The sequence below is a fragment of the Pleurodeles waltl genome, chromosome 9 (genome assembly GCF_031143425.1).
Source record: "Pleurodeles waltl isolate 20211129_DDA chromosome 9, aPleWal1.hap1.20221129, whole genome shotgun sequence".
Lineage (NCBI taxonomy): Eukaryota > Metazoa > Chordata > Amphibia > Caudata > Salamandridae > Pleurodeles > Pleurodeles waltl.
Genome location: NC_090448.1, coordinates 556,074,474 through 556,088,474, shown reverse-complemented (window position 1 = coordinate 556,088,474; position 14,001 = coordinate 556,074,474). Strand labels below are relative to the sequence as shown.

At 44.7% G+C, this 14,001-nt stretch overlaps 1 protein-coding gene across 1 annotated transcript in view; it reads left to right on the top strand.

Moving 5' to 3' along the window:
• Window positions 1-14,001, top strand: part of TSPAN15 (tetraspanin 15) — a 161,700-nt gene that overhangs the window by 75,908 nt on the left and 71,791 nt on the right. The window lies entirely within an intron of this gene.

Below are 14,001 nucleotides of genomic sequence, written 5' to 3'. Positions count from 1 at the left end.
AAAATTGTACGCCACACTAAGGTATCTGGCTGATCATGCATTAATCCATGTAACAGGGTCCGTTTGCAAGGTGTAACAAAGCAGCCTGATGGCCGGACAGTCATAAAGCATTTACCTATGAAATCAAGGGAATTTTGAAAAGCAGGCCCAGGAACGAATTAAAGTGATGGGCGTAGTTAAAGCCAACAGAGTAGATTACAACATGTCGAATCAAATCAAATCATTAACATTTATAAAGCGCGCTACTCACCCGTGCGGGTCTCAAGGCGCTAGAGGAAAAAAGGGGGGGGTTATCGCTGCTCGAACAGCCAGGTCTTTAGGAGTCTCCGGAAAGCGGAGTGGTCCTGGGTGGTCCTGAGGCTGGTGGGGAGGGAGTTCCAGGTCTTGGCCGCCAGGAAGGAGAAAGATCTCCCACCCGCCGTGGAGCGGCGGATGCGAGGGACGGCAGCGAGTGCGAGGCCAGAGGAGCGGAGGAGGCGGGTGGGGACGTAGAAGCTGAGGCGTTTGTTGAGGTATTCCGGTCCCTTGTCGTGGAGGGCTTTGTGTGCGTGGGTGAGAAGTCGGAAGGTGATCCTTTTGCTGACTGGGAGCCAGTGCAGGTGTCTCAGGTGTGCGGAGATGTGGCTGCTGCGGGGTATGTCGAGGATGAGGCGGGCCAAGGCGTTTTCAATGCTTTGCAGGCGATTTTGGAGTTTGGCTGTGGTCCCGGCGTAGAGGGTGTTGCCGTAGTCCAGACGGCTCGTTACGAGGGCGTGGGTCACGGTTTTTCTGGTGTCGGCGGGGATCCAGCGGAAGATCTTGCGGAGCATGCAGAGGGTGAGGAAGCAGGCGGAGGACACGGCGTTGACTTGCTTGGTCATGGTGAGAAGAGGGTCCAAGTTGAAGCCGAGGTTGCGGGCGTGGTCTGTGGGGGTCGGTGCGGTGCCGAGGGCTGTGGGCCACCAGGAGTCGTCCCAGGCGGACGGGGTGTTGCCGAGGATGAGGACTTCCGTTTTTTCAGAGTTCAGCTTTAGGCGGCTGAGCCTCATCCAATCTGCGACGTCCTTCATACCCTCTTGTAGGTTGGTCTTGGCGCTGGCGGGGTCCTTGGTGAGGGAGAGTATAAGTTGCGTGTCGTCGGCGTAGGAGGTGATGATGATGTGCTTGCGTACGATGTTGGCGAGGGGGCTCATGTAGACATTGAAGAGTGTCGGGCTGAGTGATGAGCCTTTGGGTACGCCGCAGATGATCTCGGTGGGTTCTGAGCGAAACGGAGGGAGGTAAACTCTTTGGGAACGGTTTGAGAGGAAGGAGGCGATCCAGTCCAGGGCCTGGCCTTGGATTCCGGTGGAGCGGAGGCGGGTGATTAGGGTTCGGTGACAGACGGTGTGAAAGGCAGCCGAGAGGTCGAGCAGAATGAGGGCGACTGTTTCACCGTTGTCCATCAGGGTTCTGATGTCGTCAGTGACTGAGATGAGGGCGGTTTCAGTGCTGTGGTTGGTTCGGAATCTGGTTTGTGAGGGGTCGAGCAGGTTGTTGTCTTCCAGGAAGGTGGTCAGCTGTTTGTTGACGGTCTTCTCTATTACTTTCGCTGGGAAAGGCAGAAGAGAGATGGGGTGGAAGTTTTTCAGGTCGCTCGGGTCAGCCGTAGGTTTCTTTAGTAGGGCGTTGACTTCGGCGTGTTTCCAGCATTCGGGGAAGGTAGCAGAAGAAAAAGAAGAGTTGATGACGGTCTGAAGGTGCGGGGCGATGATGTCGTCGGCTTTGTTAAAGATGAAGTGCGGGCAGGGGTCCGAAGGGGCGCCGGAGTGGATAGAGTTCATGATGGATTTGGTTTCTTCCGTGTTGATGTGGGACCAGTTGTTGAGGGTGATGGCCGTGGATGCCTGTTCGGTGGTGTTTGGTTGGGTCTGGTGTCCGAAGCTGTCGTGGAGGTCGCTAATCTTGCGATGGAAGAAAGTGGCGAGGGATTCGCACAGATCCTGTGAGGGTGTGACGGCGTTGGCACTGGGGTTGGAGAACTCCTTGACGATGCTGAAGAGTTCTCTGCTGTTGTGTCTGTTTTTGTCCAGTCTGTCGGTGAAAAAGTTCCTTTTGGTGGTGCGGATCAGGTGGTGGTGTTCGCGGGTAGCGTTCTTGAGGGCGGTCATGTTGTCAGCGGTGCGGTCCTTGCGCCAGGCTTTCTCAAGGGCGCGACAAGTTTTCTTTGATTCTTTGAGGGTGTCAGAGAACCAGAGAGGTTTTTTGGTGTTGGTCTGTCGATGCGTGCGTTTGAGGGGAGCAAGGATGTCTGCGCAGTTGGAGATCCAGTTTGTGAGGTTGAGGGCTGGGTCGGTGGTGAGGGTGGGTTGGTTGGCGGCGAGTGCGGAGAAGAGTTGCTCTTCGGGGATCTTGTTCCACTGTCGACGAGGGATGGGTTGGGTGCGGAGGTGGCGGGTCTCGCGTCGGAATGTGAAGTGGACGCAGCTGTGGTCGGTCCAGTGTAGGGCGGAGGCGTGGCTGAAGAAGACGTGTTTGCTGGCGGAGAAGATGGGGTCAAGCGTGTGTCCGGCGATGTGGGTGGCAGTGTTCACCAGTTGTTTGAGGCCGAGGTTGGCGAGGTTGTCGAGCAGGGTGGTGGTGTTGGGGTCGTTGTTTTGTTCCAGATGGAAGTTGAGGTCACCTAGGAGGATGTAGTCTGGCGAAGCGAGGGCGTGCGGGGAGATGAAGTCGGCGATGGCGTCGCTGAAAGGGGCGCGTGGCCCGGGAGGACGGTAGATGAGGGATCCTCTGAGGGTGGTCGAAGAGCAACACGCTATTAAGCCCAACCTAAAAACTAAGTAACAAGGGGAGGTATAGGGGGGAGAAGGCAGGGGGAAGCAACATTGAGGGCAGAATTATTGAGAGCAGGGAAATTACAGCAGGGCAGGCGAAAGGAAAATGGAGAGTGTGGAGGGAAGCAAATGGAGACAGCGTCCTGGTGCGGTTTGTAAGCGAAAGAGCAAGACAGCGCGCAACATGGAGTTAAGGCACACAGGAAAGGGCAAAGTTATATAATAGTGTACATTAGAGTCGCCAGAAGGACAAAGTTGTGAAAAGTTACATTTCCATAATGCTATGAAAAGTAACTGGCTGGGAGAAATGGGGAAATACAGAATGTAAGAAACGCATATACTCTCATGAAGTGCTTTTAGAAAAAGAAAAACAATCCCAAAAAACAAAAGCTTGTGGAAGGATAAAATGAACTAATTAAAGACCCAGTAAGCCAGTCATGCTTCATGGAAGGAATATGGACTAGATTGACCGGCTAAAACAAATAGCATAATTGAATGGAAAGCAATAAAATAAGAATGACAAACCTAAAAGCCATTGGAAAGAAATGAGTGGATTTGCTTTCAAGGTCCGCTATTGACATGTCCCAAATAAGTCTTTTGCAACCAGACAGCTGCACTAGCTGACAGGTTACTACTTACAAAGTACCAGAAACAGCACTTCCTTATGCTTTGCTCACTCTCTGTGTATTTGAACTGACGGCACCTTAAAACACCCACACAGTAACATCTCTTCAATGTAAGGCCAATCAGTAACTCACATACTCGAGCTCCCCTTCTCGCATATATTAAAGCTCCTGCCCCTCAACTTGACCATGTAAGTGTCCTGAGAACAGCTTTTCCCAGTTGGACTAAGACTGGAGACAGATTAGCAAACTATTGTTTCCTAGGTTATTCATAGAGTGATAATGTTTGAGGGCCTGAGTTATCTAGGTATTTATGCCTACCTTGAGATATACTTGTAATTGTTTTTATCGACATATACAAAAAAAAGTAGTTATCTAATATCCAAATGGCTACCAGATACTGTTAGGCATAAAAATACGGCTTTCGGTGATATTCTAGCCTCGTTACGAAATCTGTGAGCCTCACAAATGCAGTTGGACTCAACCATTGGGACTCATGCTTTGGGTGGATTTCTTTTCCATTCTTCAGGATTGCCTGTTTGCAAAAAATATTTTCCTACTCCCAAGGGCTGTGGACAAGTCCCTGGTGGGCTGGGGAGCTGGGATGTTGTCTTCTGAATTATATAGTACAATAATATGTGGTTTTATAAAGCTCTTGATGCTGAAGATTTTGTTGATCTCAGCAGTGTAATTGCCAGGTGTTGCTATTACTTAATTGACTTTAAGGCAACTGGGTTATAAACTTCAAATCTCTGTCAGAGTTGGTAGTGCCGAGGCATGAGGGTCACACAAGATGTTAGCCAGTTGCACTGAGCGTATTGCTGACTATGGTGTACTGGTCAGAGTGACCTATAAGACAGTCTGGTAATGTGAGATGGTCTAGTCTGACAGATATGGGACAGTTTTGAGCTGGGTGTGGGTCGGTTTTGTGGCTGCCAGAGGGCTGGTACTGTAAACATATTTGAATAAGGACTGGACAGTAGCAGGCTTCATTTTGCAGACTGTGGATGTGGTTAGCTCATTTCATGCAGCGTGGATGGAACAATCACTCTTTGTGGGTAGAAGAGAAGGGATGTGTCAATATTTTCATCTTTTTGATAGGGAAGACACGGAATGAATTTAGTAGCAGCTTTTCTCTTTTATTACCGTATATATTGCGTGCAACAAGCACAAATACATTTATCTTCCCCACTCCTCAGGAACCACTCAGACAGCAGGTCTTAAAAAGTCCAGTTTTCCTACTATAATTCACCTCTATGTGGAAGTTAAATGAATCCTAAGGAGTCGAGAAGCACCTTCAATGTATTATTTAAATGTTCATGTTTTATTCTCTGAACTGAAGTAGAACATACTTTATTTGGAGAAACTATTTATGATGAAATTAAAAATATATGGTTTTAATGTGGTTTGTAATATTTTGTAACCTGGTACTTTTAATTGGTGAACCCGTGCAAGGTTTAAAATGTAATGCAAAAAAGTAGGATTGATTGACTTCAGTTATGATTTGACAGTGAGGAGATCTGTTAGGATTCTGACTCGTTCTCACCCTTCATTTTTATGGCAAACTAAAACTGCTTTACCCCTGCCTGCTACCCTGAGGTCCATTATGCGCGGTAACCGTGATTTACATGTAGCAGTTTAAAAAGAAAGCTTCTACCCCATAGTCTTTGATAACAGCTACTCTGGTTCTTGTAGAAGTGACCAAAGAAAAAATGGTACTTGTGATGAAAGGTCTCTGCAGGCAGTCCTGTGCATTCCTCAGTCCTTTTCTTGTTTTTTTCCATGCCAGTCCTTGTATATCTACAACACTGTATCTTGGAGCAGTAACAAATACAGGGAGTGCAGAATTATCAGGCAAATGAGTATTTTGACCACATCATCCTCTTTATGCATGTTGTCTTACTCCAAGCTGTATAGGCTCGAAAGCCTACTACCAATTAAGCATATTAGGTGATGTGCATCTCTGTAATGAGAAGGGGTGTGGTCTAATGACATCAACACCCTATATCAGGTGTGCATAATTATTAGGCAACTTCCTTTCCTTTGGCAAAATGGGTCAAAAGAAGGACTTGACAGGCTCAGAAAAGTCAAAAATAGTGAGATATCTTGCAGAGGGATGCAGCACTCTTAAAATTGCAAAGCTTCTGAAGCGTGATCATCGAACAATCAAGCGTTTCATTCAAAATAGTCAACCGGGTCGCAAGAAGCGTGTGGAAAAACCAAGGCGCAAAATAACTGCCCATGAACTGAGAAAAGTCAAGCGTGCAGCTGCCACGATGCCACTTGCCACTAGTTTGGCCATATTTCAGAGCTGCAACATCACTGGAGTGCCCAAAAGCACAAGGTGTGCAATACTCAGAGACATGGCCAAGGTAAGAAAGGCTGAAAGACGACCACCACTGAACAAGACACACAAGCTGAAACGTCAAGACTGGGCCAAGAAATATCTCAAGACTGATTTTTAAAAGGTTTTATGGACTGATGAAATGAGAGTGAGTCTTGATGGGCCAGATGGATGGGCCCGTGGCTGGATTGGTAAAGGGCAGAGAGCTCCAGTCCGACTCAGACGCCAGCAAGGTGGAGGTGGAGTACTGGTTTGGGCTGGTATCATCAAAGATGAGCTTGTGGGGCCTTTTCGGGTTGAGGATGGAGTCAAGCTCAACTCCCAGTCCTACTGCCAGTTCCTGGAAGACACCTTCTTCAAGCAGTGGTACAGGAAGAAGTCTGCATCCTTCAAGAAAAACATGATTTTCATGCAGGACAATGCTCCATCACACGCGTCCAAGTACTCCACAGCGTGGCTGGCAAGAAAGGGTATAAAAGAAGGAAATCTAATGACATGGCCTTCTTGTTCACCTGATCTGAACCCCATTGAGAACCTGTGGTCCATCATCAAATGTGAGATTTACAAGGAGGGAAAACAGTACACCTCTCTGAACAGTGTCTGGGAGGCTGTGGTTGCTGCTGCACGCAATGTTGATGGTGAACAGATCAAAACACTGACAGAATCCATGGATGGCAGGCTTTTGAGTGTCCTTGCAAAGAAAGGTGGCTATATTGGTCACTGATTTGTTTTTGTTTTTGAATGTCAGAAATGTATATTTGTGAATGTTGAGATGTTATATTGGTTTCACTGGTAATGATAAATAATTGAATTGGGTATATATATTTTTTTGTTAAGTTGCCTAATAATTATGCACAGTGATAGTCACCTGCACACACAGATATCCCCCTAACATAGCTAAGACTAAAAACTACTTCCAAAAATATTCCGTTTTGATATTAATGAGTTTTTTGGGTTCATTGAGAACATGGTTGTTGTTCAATAATAAAATTAATCCTCAAAAATACAACTTGCCTAATAATTCTGCACTCCCTGTATATCAAGTTAAGGTACCCTGAGGTGTTTGTTATCGAGATTGTGTGTTATGTCATGTTTGTTGTGTTTTTTTTCTTTCTACATGTGTTTGATTTAGTACTTTATTTTCTTTTTTGATTTTTGTCTGCCATTATTCGTTGCTTTTTCCCTAAATTGTTTTATTCAATGTTGCCTGACAGTCCTCTTCAGAGAGCAACTATGTAATAGACATGCAGTCGTGTAGGGCAAGGCCACTTTCATGGGAACATGAGTGCCCTATCTTTGTGCCTCCTTACCATTCACTGTACGTTGATCACTAAAGTCCCATGCAGAGAGGAAGCGACAGGATAGTACTTTGTGGCCTGCAGTGTATCAGAAAAGAACATGTTTGGACCATATATACAAGCCATTATAAAGCAAAACATTGCCAAGGGGCGTTTGAGAGTGCCACCAGTATGGAATGCCAGATTGGTCCAAACTATAGCAAATATGACCTTGTTTCTATTGAAAAAGGATTGCCAAGGGTCGATTTGCCTACGGTGACGAAACTCGCTAAACCAGAGCAGCAGTGTTTGTCATGAAACCTGGATGTTGTAAAGAGAGCTTGCGGGAGTCTGACGTTTCCTGTTTCAGATCTGTGAGATGATGTGTAAGAACAACATTGTTTGAGTTCAAGATCACTTGTTCCACACAGCAAGGTAACCTCCGGCTTTTCCGCGTAAACCTTCATGTGGCAGGGAGACTGGTTACAGTACAGCTGCTGTAACAGTATTTGCTTTGGCACAGGGGCAGACCTTTCTTGGAAGGAACATGATGAAGTAGTCTGGCTCCAGATTCCAGAGCAGGAGTGGGCAAAATCTTACCTCTGCCCACGAAAGATCTCGTACTGTGAATCTTTCGGCTAATGTTGGAGAGGCAACTATGTATGACAAAGATGTACAAGTAGCACTCGTGTCTTTGCGCTGCTTTATAAGATCAGCAAAACCTGATTCTGAATTCTATATTTACCGGATGGTGGACCTTCTTCTAAATCTGGAAAATATAATCTCCTGAGGAATAGCTCCACTCTTGCTGGACATAAAAAAAAATTCAGTCTAGGAAATCTGTGTATGCTGAACAGTCAGTGTACTTATGCAATAACCTAAAGAAAATCATCTTGCAAGCAAAAAGATCCCTGTTCCAGGCCCTGATTTGATACTTAAAACAACTTTACATAGAAAACTGGTTCGGGGAAGCTGTGTGTGTGTGTGTGTGTGTGTGTGTGTGTGTGTGTCTCTCCTATCATTTGGAGAAATGGAAATTTGACTTTTTTGTTCTCTTTGAAGTATGGGAATCCGTTTTTTTTTTTTTACCTTTTTACTCTGTATTTTTTCTGGCTTTAGGACTCTGTGCCTGTGCTCCCCCTTTTAACATGGTCAAATTGACATATTCCTAATTGGTATATTTAACTTAACTACAACTTCTTACAAGGTGTACCCAGGGCGTAGATTTTAAATGCCACTAGTGGACTGCAGCACCTATTGTGCCATCTACTACAGTGGCAGTGCAAACATGGCTTCTGGCCTACCACTGCTGCCTGACTGTAAGAGTGCAAAACATGCACTCAGCCCTGTCCAAGCAAGGGTGTAGTTAACCCGCTATATCAGCTTCAGCTGGGATGCTACAGAAGCAGATTGAATTGTTTTATGGCCCTTCTTAAATTTTATCTGAGTCTCCTAGGTCAAAGCAAGTCATGAGAAATGGTGACAGAGAGAAAGAAAAAAATATGAACATGGCAAAGAAAAAACAAGATGGGGCAAATTAAGTTAGCCACCGTTGGGCAAAAGAAAGTAAAATGCAGATAATGAAAGAAGGAAAGAAAGAAGCATGAAGGAATGAGAGGACAAATAGACATAGGAAAGAAGGGAAAAAGTTGTAAAGGAAGGAAAGAGACTGAAGGGTGGGAAGAAGAAATGGAAGGAACACAAAAATAAAAAAATTAAGAGATAGAAGAAAAACAGAAATATTGAAATAAAGAAGAAATGTGAGACAAAAGGATGGGTGACTGAAGTAATGAAGAAACAAAAGAATTAATGGAACAAACAAAGAAAATCTACAATGTATTCAAAGAACAGCATTTGTGTGAATGAGGATGAACGAAAGCCAAGTGACAGGGCTGGCTTTAGCACTGGTGGCATGCAGGGTGACCGTTCTTTATGGCACCCTGTCTCACAGTGACCTCCTTCTCCACTGAGTCCCTCACCACCACTCTACAACGGTGTCGGACATCTCTTCATAGCCCCTCTCTGACATACAGTTCCTTGTTTTTTTAAAGAATTACTCATAGTTCATTCACACGCAGGCTTGTGATCTGCATTACACTTGTTCCTTGCAGTAGGCACATTATCCCTCTGCACTACTTTATGAGTGAAAGCTGCCACTATACAAAATTCTGATCTCTCATGAGCAGTAACATTAATCACCAGACGTACCATGACATTTTTATTGTTGCCTGAAACTGCTGGCCGCACAAAGAATTTCATGTGCTTTTAAACCCCTAAGTTATTTTTAAACACTGCGCCCCCCAACCCCTCCAAAGTCAGCGCTAGGTGCAGCTGCACCGGTCGCTCCACCCTAAAGCCGTCACTGCCAAGTGGCCTTAAATGCCTGTGACATTAAGCAAATGGGATCTTGCATCTCCACTTTGGCTTCTGCTGCTTCCCGACTCCATTTCCTATCTCTGCTTGATAATGAAAGAATGCTCTAGGTCTTGATTATAGTGGTAGGGCTATAGTTTTGTGAGCTACTAAACTGGTTAGGTTGAGACTGGGGATTGCTTTAACACCTGTGGAGTAATTAATGAGACGTTAAAGTGGCAATGATTAGGTGCAAAGGGCCATTTCGGTTCAGCCAGGGATGTAACTTGAGCATCTGAGGCACACACATTGCCGGTGCGCCGGGCAAAGCGGTGGGGCGGGGGAGGTCATAAAACAAAAAGACAACTAAAGTAGACATACAAAAAGAAAACAACCCAAAAAAAGTGCCTGCCACATTGCCGCCGGTTCGCCGCTCTTCTAGCTCCACTTACTGAAGACACAGACTCCCAGTCTGCCCTGCAGTCAGTCCTAACGCTGCTCTCAGGCTCTGGGCTGCATGACAGCAGAATCAGGATTGGCCTGAGTGCTCTCGATGTGAGCTTCCAGGTAGACTGGGAGCCTGTGCCTGCTGTCTCCAACCAAGCAACACAGCTCGGGTTGGGGACAGCTCAGTGTGCATGTGGGTCACTGAGGGCAGTGCACCTACCAATCCTCCTGGTGCCGGTCATCCCTATGGCCCCCGCCCCAAAAAATAAACAATACTAAAAAAATGTTTTATTATTGTTCTATTTTTCAGGTTTGTAGCTGCTGCTGGCAGGGGGATGCACTCCTCCACCATAGCGGAGGAGCTGCTGTTGCTATTCACCCTAAGACCTATAAATATGTGAGAAAATGGGAGTGTTGGGGGCCCCTCACTGTAGTTTACAGTGCGGCCCATCGTTTTGTATCAGGGTTGGACTGGCCTTTAGCGGATTCAGGCCTATTCTTGTCCCAGTCTGATTCTGTTTTGCATTATGCCACAGAGTGCTGCTTGCTCACAGGCTCATTGTACTTGAACCGTAAATGTAAAATGTTTTTATCAGCTGAATATTGTTACAATCCAGAAGTGGGATTTGGAACAACATTAGGGGATTACATCCTCATTATAACTTGTTATAGGTTACAAAATGTATAGTGGTCATATGATTGTAGATGTGGGAGTTGGTGTTGATGGGTGGGGTGCTGCTTTGAGGTCCATGAATCCTTTTCTGAAGGTTGTAAAGTATGGTGCCAATCATATGTGGGACAAGAGGTAATTACAGATATCTGCTCAAAGATCAGTGTTTGGGCCAGTGCTGGTACTCTGAAGTGAACTGTCATGGGGCCATAGCAGCACACTTTGTATGCATGATTCCATAGGAGGATGAAAGATGAACGTGGGCAGCCAATCCCTAACTCACAGCAGAGTGCCCCTTTCCAAATAAATTCAGAGTTGTATGTCATAAGAAGTTTCTGTTTTTTTAACTAAATGGCAATCATAATACCACTCTTTCCTATTGCCTGGTCCCTCCCACTCTACATTCCAAGCTGTCAGACAGACAGTGGCAAATAAAATGACAATAACATTGTTTTATTATCATTTTATTTGCCATTGATTGTATGACTGAGCAGGGGAGCAACACTCCTCCGCTAAAACGGAGGAGTGGCCCCTGCTACTATCTCAGTCGAAACCCCACTCCCCCTCAGAGCTCTGCCACTGCACCTGAGATGTCATTTTACACACAGCTTTGTTACAGCAGGTGACCGCAGTAGAAGTACTGTACAGGAGTTCGCATTTCTAAACAAATACATGGACACTGTTATTTTCACATATTATTCCTTATTTAAGCTCTGCTGTGTACCTAGATCAGATCCCAACTAAAGTTTTCTATATCTAGCTTGGTGAGGGAAGTGGAAAGGTGGTTGAGGAACAGCTTATGGAGCATGACCAAAATAATAAACTTGAGGGAGGAAGTGAAGACATAAAGTACTGTTAAGTTCTCAACTACTAGACACATGTTAGCTCTCTGTTGCTTTTGTGAAACTTAAAAAAAACTTAGTGAGGTTAGAACTACCTGGACCACAGGTGTAACCAAGGCCTTGGGGGTGTGAGCTTCAGTGGGCCCCCTCAGCACAGAACCTGGGCCTGACAGATCCGGAATAATTTTGTAGGGGGCCTTTCCATGTATGTAATTTGCAGGGGGGGACCCTAAAGTTTCGTTAAGCCACTGCCCTGGACCATGCCAACTAGCAAGTGCAGCCCTTCAGAATATAGAGCACTCCGGCGTCCTCATCACTCTAGGCAAATTACATATTCCTGAAACTAATTGAGGACCATGGCTGTTGCCAAATAATTGCAACTGGTCGTCCACAGATGAGGCCAAGAAACCACATTTAGTTATACCTCTCCTCAGAGGACAGCAGACAGGAAGGACTAAGTCATCGAGTACAGCGTTCACTTTCTTCTGACACCAATAGACAGCAGCATCCGGACGGTACAGAACACAGGCTGCACATAGGACAAGTCAGCATTTCAGAATTAGTTGGGCATATTAGTACTGAACAGCATAAACAAATAGGGCAATTAGAAAGTATGACTGTATTCTTCAGAAGATAGCTAGAGGGTAAAGGGGTTCAGAAGAAGCAGAGAACAGCTGAGTATCATCCGCGCATCAAGACTCTAGCAGAATGACTAAAAGTTTGAAAGTTCCTTCCTAATTAGAAATATCCATGGTCCTTTGGTCCTTCAGGTGGGCTCATCTTATGCACAAGATCTGGCATCTAATAGTAGCTGCCAACACCATCATGTTTGCAACTATTCAGGATTTTCTCAGATAAACTTATGACCATCTAGATGCTCAGTTCAGCTAAAACATTACATTTTCTAGTTGTTTGTTCTGTAAGAATTCTTTCTCACAGTACACATGGATGGACTAATCATTTCTGATATGGGAATAATTAATTTTCTGTCTTGTTCAACAGTTTGAACAAATATTGTTACATAGTTATCATTGAAACATGTTCTTCGTCTTCAATACAATAGGACATTCAATATTACGTCAGCAGCCTAGGGAAAGAATTCAGGTCATAGGGAACGAAATAAAAAAGTTAAATGCTCTACTGCTGAAAAATGAATCTTTCAGGTCTAGCCAAGCTAAAAAAGCCTACATACACATTAATACAATTAATACACCAATAAAACCTATTGAGCACCTTAGAATTAAAAATACAGATGCAAAGCAAATTATTTAATTGTAAATATTATTTACGAAATGTTATAAGAATTTAAACATGCATTTATTTTTCTGCACCCACATCACTCACGATAATTAAAATCAATTTAAATCAATATCCGCACGATATATTCATTTAATACTTCACTTTTAATATTCATCTAGTAAAATAAGTTTGCATGATTTCATGTCAGTAATTTACTCAAATATAAGTGCACAATATCTTCATTTTAAACGTGAAGTCAAAATATGAATGGCAAACACATTGTCCACCATAATTTAAACATGCACAATTTACATTGTCACGTTAATTTCTCTATTAGGCTTTTAAACTAAAGGTTTGTAAGTCACCATATGCTAACTTCTATGCCAATGATGTATTAGTAAAATTTGATGTCTATCAGTAGCCAATGGCTTTATCGCTCAAATGTATAGTTTTAAAACCTTACAAGCAGTCCGAGCCCTAGCTTGTTCCATTCACATGCATGTCAACGGGTGGATAGAGGCAAGGTTAACTATCCACCATGCATGGGTTCTACTTATGGCCTCTGAAAACGATGGCTTCTGGCTTTTGTCTGAACAAGAAAATATATTTATGGCTGTTAGCATAACCCAACAACTGTGTTGAAAATCTTACAAAATAGGCAGACTGAGTTAAGAGAAGCTCACTACGTTTTTAGGGTCGAGCCGACGTCGCATGCGCTCGCGCATGCGTATCGCAGCGAGACGCTTTAGGTATTAGAAAAGGGCTCGGAGCCCTGTCGACGTCACGTCAATGTTTTTCATTGGTTCGTGGGCTTGCCTATTAAAATCTGCTTGCTTTCATTAGTCGAAGGCATGCATACGTCATGCCTTTTCCGGTGGCTAGCCCTCCTCGAGCGCATCGACCAAGTACAGAAAACATGCGAGGCTCGCTGTTTTCTGTCCGGCCCGTGGACTTCTTTTTCTCTATTTTCCTAGCGCGAATTCGCTTGGCAGAAGTCGATCGCTTTACACAGTTAATTGCACTTTTTCGGGTTACGTACATAAATGCACTTTTGCGATAGCTGAAAAGTCAGGTTAGGAGTTTACAACGCTATCAGCTCTAACATGAGCAAACGCGAGACCCGTTGCATTGCAAATGCTTGTTTATACTGTGCTTGCTAAAATGTCATCACAGTGAGAAAGTACCTACTGTTATCATAAAAGAGAGAGAGATTTTTTTTTTTTTTTTTGTAAGCAAATTCCGTCAGTCTGTGTATCATTACCTGGCCCACGCTTGAAATGCCCCGTACATTCAGCGCTGGTCCTGCAATTGCAGTTCTTTGTGTTATGTACTGCTGTGGTGTTGATGGGCACTCTGTTGCTGCAATGTACGTAAATTCCCCAAAACGAGGCGTAGTGTCTTCTGCGCTCATTCCT